Source organism: Chelonoidis abingdonii, chromosome 12 (genome assembly GCF_003597395.2).
Source record: "Chelonoidis abingdonii isolate Lonesome George chromosome 12, CheloAbing_2.0, whole genome shotgun sequence".
In the NCBI taxonomy this organism is placed as follows: Eukaryota; Metazoa; Chordata; order Testudines; family Testudinidae; genus Chelonoidis; species Chelonoidis abingdonii.
Window position 1 is genome coordinate 1,878,778 of NC_133780.1, and position 12,475 is coordinate 1,891,252.

The 12,475-nt window shown below is 55.9% G+C and overlaps 1 long non-coding RNA gene across 1 annotated transcript in view; it reads left to right on the forward strand.

Annotated features, from left to right (window-relative positions):
- The window catches only part of LOC142047630 (uncharacterized), a 196,075-nt gene that overhangs the window by 126,173 nt on the left and 57,427 nt on the right, over positions 1 to 12,475 (forward strand). The window lies entirely within an intron of this gene.

A 12,475-nucleotide genomic window follows, 5' to 3' on the forward strand; every position in this document is an offset into this window, starting at 1 on the left:
GGTTTCCATGGCACTGGGTTTCTCTGAGGCCTGGTTTCCCCTGGCAGCTGGTTTCTCTGAGGCCTGGTTTCCCAGGTGCTGACCTTCCTGGTGGCCCAGGCTCCATGAGGTCTAGTTTCCCTGTGGCCCAGTTTGCCTGAAGCCTGGGTTCTCTGTGGCCCTGGTTCCCAGACGCCGGCTTTCCATGGCACCTGATTTCCTGAGGCTGGGTTACTCTGAGGCCTTGTGTCCCTCATGCTGACCACCCTCATCACCTGGGTCTCTCCATTCCCTACGGCCCAATTCCTACACAGCTGGAGTCCATCGCACCCAGTGTCACCAGGGCTGGTTTCTGTAGCATCCCCACATGTGCTGTGGCCAAGCCACAGATTTTGCTCTTTCCATCTCTCAGGGGGAGCCAACCCCGGCAGCCCTGTGTGGATTTGACGCCCTTGTGGGCTGTCTTACACGCTCGCTGCCCCTCTCCCCCCCCCCAATCTGATTCTGCCTCTCGCTGCACGGGGGGGGAAGGGGAGTTAGGCTGGGGCAGGGGCAGGGCTGGTTCTAGGTTTTTTTTCTGCCCCAAGCAAAAAAAAAATTTTGGCTGCCCCCCACTCAAGCCCTGGGCTCCCCCCTGAACCCCCCTGCTGCCACAGCCTTGGGCTCTCCCCCGCCCTCCGCCCCAGCTCTGGGCTCCCCACTTCCCCCCCGAAGTCACTGCCTGCCACCCCCTCCACAATGAGGGATGGGTGTTTCGGCCCATAGAGCACCAAGTGGGGGCTTGTTCAGCCTGTCATGCACTGTGGGCCAAGCTGGAGTCGCCATCTTTGTGAGGGGCGAATAGATCACCAGCTGTGGCCTCCATCTTGAACAGGGGTGACATTAAGGTCTGGGGCGGCCGTCATCTTTGTGAGGGGCATGGCTAACCACGGGCAGGCGGGTCGGGCAGGGGACTGTTCCTGTGAGATTTGGGAGGGTGAAGACACCCTGAATGCCACCGCCCTGTGCCAGCACGTACCCGGGGAGGGTGCTAGAGGGGACACATGGATCTTGGGGGTATGGAGGTGGGAGGACGAGGGGCTGGAGGTGCCATATGGGGCCTCTCGGCCATAGAGAGGAAGGCCTTGGGTAGGACCAAGTTTACTGTGGTGCCAGGGCCACACTCAGAACACGCTCAGTGCCCACCCTGAGGTCCTCACCCTCCCACTCCACTTTTCCCCTCCCTCCATGTGTGGGGGGCTTCAGGGGGAAGGGGAAGAAGATGAGTGGAGGCAGAGCCCACAAAACATGAATCTGGCCCTGCCTTGGGGCTAGAGCACCATTTCATTGGGGTGGGTTGTTTGAGGGGTCACAGAGACAAGGGCAGGTGAGAGGGCTGTTCAGGGTCCCAGGACAGGCTAGGGGTGGGGAGAAGGACTTGGTAGGCAGGGAGGGGCTATGTGGGGGTATAACCACCATGGAGATGCTAGGGAAGGGGGGAAAAGGGCCCCAAACTCAATAGAGATGCAGGGAGAAGTAATGGCTGCCTGGGGCTAGGGGAAGAGGGGGGTGGCAGAAGGAGGCAAACAGAGCCTTGGCAGGCCATTGTAGGGCCATAGTCCCTTCCTCAGCCTCCCTTGTGGCCCATCCCCGGAGTCCTTCCTGCTCCCCCCCATCACTGTGGTGCCTCAGTTAGCCCCACCTCACCCCCAGAGGCCTGCTCTTCCTCCACTCCACTTTGTCAATTGGGGGTGCACAGGAACATCTTGGGGGTAGCGGTGATCCTGATCAAGGTTTGGAATGAATCCATTTCAGAATGAAAGAGTCTCCAGGGAACTAGTGGTGTCCACACTGGCACTTTTGTTGGGAAACTTGTGTTGGTGAAGGGTGAGTTTTTCCCCACACGTCTGACCAAGGTAATGTTTTACTGATAAATGGGCTAGTGTAGACATAACATTAGTAAATGCTATTTTCTAGATGGCCCCCTGTAGACACCAACCCGAGTTTAAATGCACTCAGGCATCTCATGGGAGGATTGTAAATAGCTTTTATTATGAAACAAGCCTCTAGAAAAACCTTTAAATAAAGGAGAAATAATTCACAGGGTTTTACAAGAGCACCGAGGGAATGTTCCACTTCCACCACCCATACACTATAGCCCAGCGCTTGCAAGGCACCACTCCCTACACCTGTTACCCTTCTGCCCGACTGAGTTGGCAGCAACAAGGGCCAGGTTCAGTATCCAGGGGTTCCATTTCAGTAACACAATGCAAAACCGGCTTGAGCCCTCACCCAGTGACCTGGGACAATTACATACCACACCCCCTGGGCGCCTCCAGGAGGCAATACTTCCCCTCTCGCAAGCACGGAGTCTGAGTGTAGCAAATTCCTTTTAATAAAGGAGGGAAACAATGAGGCATTATGCTGGGAAACGCCACAGACAGGATTATAACACAAACCATGAGCAAAAGACCACCTCCAAGTAAGTTTGGCAGTGTCCTTTTCCCCTCAGGTCTTACATTCAGCAACCCAAAAAATCACCCAAAAGTCCATCAATCAAATGTCTCTGTCCCTGGTTAGTGCAGCCTCAGAGTTCAAAAGTATCTGCAGAGTTTTACCTCCCAGCCTGAGTGGCAATGGGGGGAGGAGTATGGGGGTGTTAAGGGGCACCTTACATGGTCCGAGGCCAACCGCGCCCCACCTCTCCATGGGGTTCTGCTGCAGCCTTCACCTTGAGCCACTCCCCTCACCAGCCGTCCCATAAGCTGCTCCAGCCATTCCGCAAACTGCTCCACTCCACCAGCAGCTCAGTAATATATCTTCAGGGCCCCCCACTTAACACAGCACTCAGCAATTTCAGCTCTTAGGGATTTCAGTTATGGTAGAGGAGCCTCAGAGCTGGTGCACCATTGGCCCAAGTAAATTCAGTTCAGCAGCATGTAACTAGACTCCTAATGGAATCAAAATTAGCTCTGATATTCCACAGTAGAGAGAGAAGAAGGTGCAATTGCTCTTTCGGGCCCTCAAAAAGATGCCCATACTATCAAGCACAGCTACTATTACCTATTTCCAGTCTCTCTCCAGTCACTGGGTTTTGGAACCCATGTCCCCTGTCTAGCGAGTGTTACTCTGTTGATGGCGAGTCCCTCTGTCATCAAACAGTTCCACTGTCCTTGATTCACATAATCAGGGTATCAGAGGGGTAGCTGTGTTTGTCTGGATCGTAAAAAGCAACAGAGTCCTGTGGCAACTTCAAGACTAACATGTCATCTGACGAAGTGGGTATTCACCCACGAAAGCTCATGCTCCAATACATCTGTTAGTCTGTAAGGTGCCACAGGACTCTCTGTTGCTTTATAATCAGAGTAACAACACTTCATTCTTCCTGCCCAATAACAGAGAAACTGGGGATCCCACAGCAGCCACCGTGACCATTTGGGCTGCCGCGGGCTATGCTAGGCAGGGTGGGTGTGCCTATGCAAACAAGTTCAGCCCCTGAAGTTCTTTTCCACAACTCACCACAATTCGCCACCAGATATCAGGGTAGAGCTCACCCTGACTCTGCTTGCACACTCCCCTCCACGGCCTACCCATCGCACATGTACAGCCATGGGACTCAAACTATGAACAACAAGCATCCCTGAACGACTTCCCCGGCTGTCAGTGTTTTCTACGGTTGGCTACGCTGCCTCCAGCTCTTGTTAAGGCTGTCCCTTTGCTCTCACAGCTCTTGTCCAGAGCACAACATGTGGTTACAATGTTCTGAACTTTTCCTGCTGCTTCCAGCCCATCCCTTAAACAGTGTCATCTGCCCTTCAGGCAGCCCAATGCACTCCCCCACCATTCTACAGCTACTAGGGCCATAGTGAAATGTTCGTTCTTTCTGTCCACATGGCCTGTGTGCCACTTCATTAACCAGGATATCAGAGGGTAAGCTGGGTCTCCCAGAATAAAAGGTTCAACCTCCATGCCATTAATGTCCATAGTGTTCCTAGGGGAAAACAGCCCTTCCTCTGTTCATTTAAACAGCATTGAATGTTGAAAGATCCTACCAGCACGGACTCTCTCAAACCATCCTGCATGTCCATCTTTGGCACCCCATGGAGAAATACCACTTTGTGTTTATAAATTCTGTGCCTTGGTTAGGGGGTCAAATGACAGGCACATGGGTCCCATCGGCTGTCCCCACACAGTTTGGGAACCCCATGTGTGCAAAGCCACCAGCACCTGATCAATGTGGAGGGTGAAAATTTTTTGGAATTTCCATTCCACATGACATTTCTTCATTCAAAGTTTTCATTCTGAATCAGCACAAAAACTGTTTCAAGACATCACAGTTTCCTGCGTCTTGGAAATTCCAAGTTTCAACCAGCTCTAGTGGGGAATGAGGGAGTGCTGGAGGTGGTTGCGGGAAGCAAAAAGGAAACAAAACTATGATTGAGATAAGGCTGCTTAAGGGAACAACAAGGGGAGCTATTAATTGGAGATGGTCCCTGCCTGCCTCCATCAATGCTAGCAAGGGGTTACCTGTCCTACGCTTGAGCCTAGGGTCAAAGGGGATACTAAACCATTAAAGGATCCCAGTCCTAGAAGACAAAGGAGGGATCAGCTGGTGTGTGCAGCTGCAGAGAGCAGCAACCACTGCCTCTCTCTCTCCTGCTTTTTGTTTTCTTCACTGTTGCCCATGGCTTCTCGCTGCCACCGATGACAGGCTCCTTCCACATCCTCTTGTGCCTGGCTGGGCAGCCAGGTCTAGGTGGCGAAGGAAGATGGGGAACACCTCATGCTGTGTCTCCTCCAGCCCCAGCTGGATAGGAATGCCCACTCCTGGTGGAGTTCTACTGCCCCGAGCCCAATCTGAGCCATGAGAACACAGGCTGCAACCTGGAGCACATCAGCGACTGAGAGAATATAGACCAGGGGTTGTCAACCTTTGACAAGTAGTGTGCCAAGTCTTCATTAATTTAAGGTTTCACTTGCCAGTAAAAGGTTTCATGTGCCAGACCAGCAGCGTGGGTAGCAGACAGAACTGTTCCGTCCGCCAGCCCCTGCCAGCCAGAGTCCCAGCTGCTGGCCCCGCTCAGCCTGCTGGCGGCTGGGTTCCATCCATCCAGGCTGGCAGCAGGCTGAGCAGGGCCAGCAGCCGGGACCCTGGCTGGCAAGGGGCCGGTGGCTTGGACCCTGGATGGCAAGGGGCCGGTGGCCGGGACCCCAGACCAGCAGTGGGCTGAGCGGCTCATCCCGCTGCTGGTCTGGGGTTCTGAAATCCAGGCCAGCAGCGGGCTGAGCGGTACTGTCAGCCGGGACTAAAAATCAGCCCATGTGCTGCCTTTGGCACGCGTGCCGCAGGTTGCCAACCCCTTGTGAAATTGTTAACCTGAGTCTTGATGGGTGACAGGGCCGGTTCTAGGTTTTTTGCTGCCCCAAGCAAAAAAAATTTTTGGCTGCTCCCCCTACCCCAGCCCTGGGCTCCCCCCGCACTCCCCTGCTGCCCCAGCCCTGGGCTCCCCCCCCATCCCCGCACTTCCTGCCGCTCCAGCACTGGACTCCCTCCTTTCCCCTCCCACCAATGCCTTCCCCCCACCCATACTCCCCTGCCACCCCAGCCCTGGGCTCTCCCCCACAACCTGCACACTGGCGAACAAGAAGTCAGACATGCAGCCTCCTTAGGCATTCCAGGCCTGGATTCAACCCCCAGACACTGGACTGTATGGCGTATGGTTACTGAAAACCAATTTTATCACATGTAATCCTGAGACAGCAGCCATACAGCTGGGTCAATCTGTCACTCAGATCTTACCCAATTATCGGATTGCTGTCAGTCCTTTAGTAGCTAATATCTAAAGGTTTATTTATAATCAAAAAGAAAGAGGAGAGAGTTCAAACGCTTAAAGAAATCAGCATTGCAAAGTTCTTGGATCAGGTTTGTAGCAGTGATGTTACGGTCTCCTGGCTTTACGGTCTCTGGTAATGTCCTAAAGACTGGAAGGTCCTCAGTCATAGTCAACATGCTCCTTTTAGAGTAAGTCCAGAGATCAGAGCAGGAAAGAGGAAAACTAGAGATTCTTCCAGGGTCTTTCATACCTTCTCCCATGTGGCACGGATGCTCTCTGTCTTTGTTTGTGGAAAATTACAGGCACAGAATGGAGTCCAGGGTCACATGAGCAAGTCACAGGCCCTTGATGAGTCACAGAAGCAGCCATTATCCATATTCTGGCTAAAGCAGCCACAGGAAGGCTCATGGAACTGGGACAAGCTTCTTCTGTGAGAGAGTTAAATGTTTTCTTTAACGGCCCATCAACTTGAATAGTCCATTCAAAGTGGCTGGTTGACTGAATGTAAACTGCCTTGTGGGTGTTGCCTGGGAATACATCACACAGGCAGGATGCCAGGATAGAGTCAATATTTATAACTTCAGATACAAGGATGATACGTGTGTATGAACAGGAGAATCATACTTGACAGATAGTAACTTTTCCATGGATTTCTTACATGATTCACTTCTTACAGGTTTTGGTGCAATTGTACAACAGTGGTAACAGCAAAGAGATAAGGTCCTATTTCAACCATGTGAAGTCACAGGTGGTTGGTTTTCGGGCTCTGATACAGTGTGTAACTAAGCTGGGTGTATGTGCCCTGGGAGCTCCCCAACCTCATACTGGGCTCTCCTGTTCCTATATCGCACAGAGATCTCACACTGCCCCTCTCCTGACAGGAACTCCAGTCTATTCCTGTCACAGTAGATCCGCATCCTGGCGTTCTCCTGCACACATGGGGGCTCCCGGCTGAACTGGGAAATGGCCTCCCCAAAGCAGCCACTTAGCCCCTCACCCAGCACACCCCAGCGCCCCAGTCTGTCCCACACCCTCGCTAGGTCTGCGATGCTCAGCGGCTCTGGGCTGGTGTGTGACCAAGTCACTGGCCTGTCTCCTCCCAGCTCTGTGATGTGATACTGGGGTTCCCCATCGGCAAGGAGCACCGAGATCTCACACTGCCCCTGGCCGGAGATGAACTCCAGCTCCTGCCCATCCCACCGGATCAGCAGCCTGGCGTTCTCCTGCACACAGCGGGGCTCCTGAACAAACTGGTCCAAGGCGTGGGTAATACAGGCTCTCAGGATACCAGTGTCTTCCTGACAGGACCCCAATCTTCTCAACACTCTCTGCAGGCTGTCTGCGCTCAGTGGTTCTGGGTGGGTGCGTAACCGAGCCAGGTACATGTGCGTGGGAAGCTCTCCAACCTCATATTGGGGTCTCCCATTCCTGTAGTGCACGGAGATGTCACACTGCCCTTCTCCCGCCAGGAGCTCCAGGGTCCCTCCATCCCACCTGATCCACATCCTGGCGTTCTCCTGCACACATGGGGGCTCCCGGCTGAACTGGGAAATGGCCTCCTCTAAGCAGCTGCTCAGCTCCTCGCCCAGCATCCTCCAGCGCCTCAGTCTGTCCCGCACCGTCTCTAGGTTTGCAATGCTCAGCGGCTCTGTGCTGGTGTGTGACCAAGTCACGGGCCTGTCCCCTCCCAGCTCTGTGATGTGATATTGGGGTTCCCCATTGGTGAGGAACACCAAGATCTCACACTGCCCCTGGCCAGAGATGAACTCCAGCTCCCCCCAGCCCCAACGGATCAGCAGCCTGGAGTTCTCCTGCACACACCGGGGCTCTCGGCTGAACTGGGAAATGGCCTCCCCAAAGCAGCCGCTCAGCTTCTCACCCAGCGCCCCCCACTGCCCCAGTCTGTCCTGCACCCTCGCTAGGTCTGTGACGCTCAGTGGTTCTGGGCTGGAGTGTGACCAAGTCACTGGCCTGTCCCCTCCCAGCTCTGTGATGTGATACTGGGGTTCCCCATCGGCGAGGAGCACCGAGATCTCACACTGCCCCTTGCCAGAGATGAACTCCAGCTCCCCCTCGCCCCACTGGATCAGCAGCCTGGAGTTCTCCTGAACACACTGGGGCTCCTGGCGGAAACCCTGCCAGGCTCGGTCAAAACAGGTGATCAGAACGTCAGTGTCTCCATGACAGGACCCCAGTTCTCTCAACACTCTCTGTAGGGTGTCAGCGCTCAGTGACTGTTGGTGGGTGCGTAGCTGAGCCACGTACACATGCACTGGGATCTTCACAGCATTGTACTGAGCTTTCCCGTCTCCACAGCACACAGAGATCTCACATTCCCCATTCCCCGAGGTGAACCTGAGCTGCCTCCTGCCCCACTGGATCAGCAGCCTGGCGTTCTCCTGCACATACTGGAGCTCCTGGTGGAAACCCTCCCAGGCTTTGTGCAAGCGGCTCCTCAGCGCAGCAGTGTCTCCCCGACAGAGACCCACCTCAGCGTAATATTGGAACAGGCTGTCGGCACTGAGTGGGTCCTTGCGGGAACGTAACCGGGACACATACAAGTGCACTGGGAGAGTCTCGACATGAAAATGATAACGGGGATTTCCTTCCTGATAGGACACAGAGATCTCATAGTGCCCCTTCCCTGACAAGAACTGCAGGGTCCCCCTGTCCCAACACAAGCTCATCCTGGCGTTCCCTTGCACACCCGGGGGCTCCCGGCTGAACTGGGAAATGGCCTCATCAAAGCAGCTTCTCAGCTGCTCGGCCAGCATCCCCCAGCGCCTCAGTCTGTTTCGAACCTTCTCCAGGTTTTTGATTTTCAGTGGTTCTGGGTGTGCCTGGGTCCAAGCCAAAAACACATCCCAGGTATTCTCTGTAATGTGGTACTGGGGCTCCCCGGCGCCGCAGGACACGCTGATCTCACACTGCCCCAGCCCAGCAATGAACTCCAGCTGCCTCCCATCCCAGTGGATCCGCAGCCTGGCGTTCTCCTGCACACACCGGGGCTCCCGGCTGAACCCCTCCCAGACTCTGTAGAAACAGGCCCTCAACGCAGCAGTGTCTCCCTGACAGAGACCCAGCTCAGTGTAAAATCTGAACAGGCTGTGAGCACTGAGGGGGTCCATGCGGGAACGTAACCGGGTCACATACAAATTCACTGGGAGAGTCTCAACATGAAAATGATAACAGGGATTTCCTTCCTGATAGGAAACAGTGAAAATGTACTGCCCCTGCCCCGACAGGAACTCCAGGCTGCCCCCGTCCCAACACAACCTCATCCTGGCGTTCTCCTGCACCCATGGGGGCTCCCGGCTGAACTGGGAAATGGCCTCCCCAAAGCAGCCGCTCAGCCCCTCACCCAGCGCCCCCCAGTGCCCCAGTCTGTCCCGCACCCTTGCTAGGTCTGCGATGCTCAGCGGCTCTGGGCTTGTCTGTGACCAAGTCACTGTCCTGTCCCCTCCCAGCTCTGTGATGTGATACTGGGGTTCCCCATCGGCGAGGAGCACCGAGATCTCACACTGCCCCTGGCCAGAGACGAACTCCTTCTCTCCCCCACCCCACCGGATCAGCAGCCTGGCGTTCTCCTGCACACACCGGGGCTCCTGGCAGAACTTCCCCAGGGTGAGCTTCAGGCAGCTGCCAAGCTTCTCGCCCAGCTCCCTGCTTCGCTGCAGTCTGTCCCGCGCTTCCTGCAGGGTCTCCTTGTTCAGCACCTGGGGGCAGGTCATGGTGTGTAACCTGGCCAGACACACGTCCCCCGTGGGCTCAGTGACGTGGCACTGGGACTCCGCATCGGTGTCACACACACGCATCTCACACTGCCCCTCCCCTGAGGTGAGGGACAGCTCTGCCCCCTCCCTGGAGTCGCCCATCCTGGCGCTGTCCCTCACACGAGGGCTCCCTGCTGGACTCAGTCGAAGTAGCTTCTCTGGGATTTGGATGCTTCCAGCTGGTGATTCACTCTCTGCGCTGTGACATGCAACTCATCACACTCACGGACTTAGGGTTGGAGCCTGCTGAAGGCCGATCCACAGCCCGATCTGTCACTTGCCCGTTCCTCCCGCCTTCTCCCCTCTCTGTCTGTGGAGACACACCTGCCCTACGGGTCCAAGATCCGGGTCACAGGCTGGTTTTGTGTTGCCCTTAGTGGGGCTCTAGGTCAGATCCTGCGGATCGGGGCTGAAACGGGCTCTCAGCTCTTCCATCGTGTCCCCCTGGGATTGCAGCTTCCACCAGGTTCTCAGGGCAGAGCAGATGCCAGTCGCATGGATTCAGTTAGGTCCTTCTGGGGTGTCCTTGTCCCAAGGACTCCGCTCAGCTTCTCTCCTACCCTGCTCCAGCAGGTCCTGAGAACCAAATGAGAGACGTTCATTTCAATTGGAGAACAATAGAGCTGGTCAGGGGCACAGGCGCCGGCTCTGTGGGTGCTCTGGGGCTGGAGCACCCACGGGCAGAATATGGTGGCTGTGCTGAGCAGCCATTGGCAGCCGCCCTATCAGCTGCCCCCCACTTCCCCAATGCCTCCCACCCACTGGTGGGTCTCGCAGATCAGAGCCTCCCCCTCTCTCCCTTCTCCTCCTGCCACTGCAATCAGCTGATTCGCAGCGTGCTGGGGGCTCTGTGGGGGGAAGGAGGTGGAACGAGGACACAGGGCAATTGAGGGAGAGGCAGGAAGAGGCAGGGAAGGGGCAAAAGTGAGAAGAGGTGAGTACGGGTGGGGCTCTGACTCATAGACTTTCAGATTTTAAGGTCAGAAGGGACCATTATGATCATCTAGTCTGACCTCCTGCGCAAAGCAGGCCACAGAATCCTGCCCATCCCCTTCTATAACAAACTCCTAACCTATGTCTGAGTTACTGAAGTCCTCAAATTGTGGTTTGAAGACCTCAAGCTGCAGAGAATCCACCAGCAAGTGACCCACGCCCCACGGTGCAGAGGAAGGTGAAAAACCTCCAGGGCCTCTGCCAATCTGCCCCGGAGGAAAATTCCTTCCTGACCCCAAATATGGCGATCAGCTAAACCCTGAGCATGTGGGCAAGACTCACCAGCCAGCACCCAGGAAAGAATTCTCTGCCGTAACTCAGATCCCATCCCATCTAACATCCCACCAGCTCCTGCCCATCCCACCGGACAGCCAGACACCTGAGCGACTATCATCACACACCGCGCAAAAGCGCCATCATTCCTCCAGCAGGGCAGCAGGGACACACACACACAATCTCACACACAACACACACACCAAGGCTCCATCTTTCCAGCAGGGGCAGCAGGTGAACACACCAGCATCAGGACCCGGGGCTCCCAGATGAAACTGGAAATGCCTCCCCAAGCAAGCTGCTCAGGCCTCCTCACCCACGCACCCAGCGCCCCAAGTTGTCACGGCACCCTAGCTAGGGCTGCGATGCTCAGGCTCCCGGGCTGGGTGTGTGACCAAGTCAACTGGCCTTCCCTCCCAGCTCTCGTGATGTGATACTGGGGTTCCCCATTGGCGAGGGAGCACCGCGAGCAGAGATTCCACCACATGCGCGCACCAACAACACACTCACAGAGGCTATCATACAATAGAGAAAACCAAGCTCCCTCCGCCCCACGCGGAATCAGCAGCCTGGCGTTCTCCCTGCACACAGCGGGGCTGACGTCCTGAAAACGAAACGCTGGCAACAAGCGAACGGCGCAACATACATGCGCCGTCCCACACTGGGAGAGACAGAAGCCAGCTGTGCTTGCGCGAGGGACCGATGGCCAGTTTTCTCAACACTCTCTGCAGATGTCGGCACTCAGTGGTTCTGGGGGGTGCAAACCGAGCCACGTACATGTGCACGGGGAGCTCCCAACCTCAGTACTTGGGGTCTCCCCATTCCTGTAGTGCACGGAGCTGTCACACTGCCCTTCTCCCGCCAGAACTCAGGGTCCCTCTACCCACCTGATCCTCATCCTGGCGTTCTCCCGACTGCACACGTATGGGGCTCCTGCTGAACTGGGAAATGGCCTCCCCAAAGCCAGCTGCTCAACTCGCTCGTCCCAGCGCCCCCAGCGCCCAGTCTGTCCCAGCACCCTCACTAGGGTTTTTGCAAACTCAGAGGCTCGTGCTGGCCGTATGACCAAAGTCATGGCCTGTCCCCTCACAGCTCTGTGATGTGATACTGGAGTTCCCCATCGGCGAGAGCACCAAGATCTCAACACTGCCCCTGGCCGGAGATGAACTTCCAGCTCCTGCCCATCCCACTGGATCCAGCCTGGCGTTCTCATCGCATACAACGGGAGGCTGAACGAACTGGTTTCAAGGCGTGGGTAATACAGGCTCCTCAGGATAAAGGTGTCTTTCTGACATGACCCAATTTTCTCAACACTCTCCGCAGGCTGGGCAGCTCAGTGGTTCTGGGTGGGTGCGTAAACCGAGCCACGTACATGTGGCACGGGGAGCTCCGCCAAACTTCGAGTTGGGGTCTCCCGTCCTTACAGCGCAACGGAGATCTCACAGTCCCCCCTCCCCCGACAGGAACTCCAGGGTCCTTTCCATCCCACTGATCCTATCCTGTGCGTTCTCCACTGCACACATGGGGGCTTCCCGCTGAACGGGAAATGGCCTCCCCAAAGCAGCTGCTCAGCTCCATCGCACAGCGCACCCCAAGCGCCTCAGTCTGGCTGCCGATCCCGCTAGGTTGCGACGCTCAAGGCTC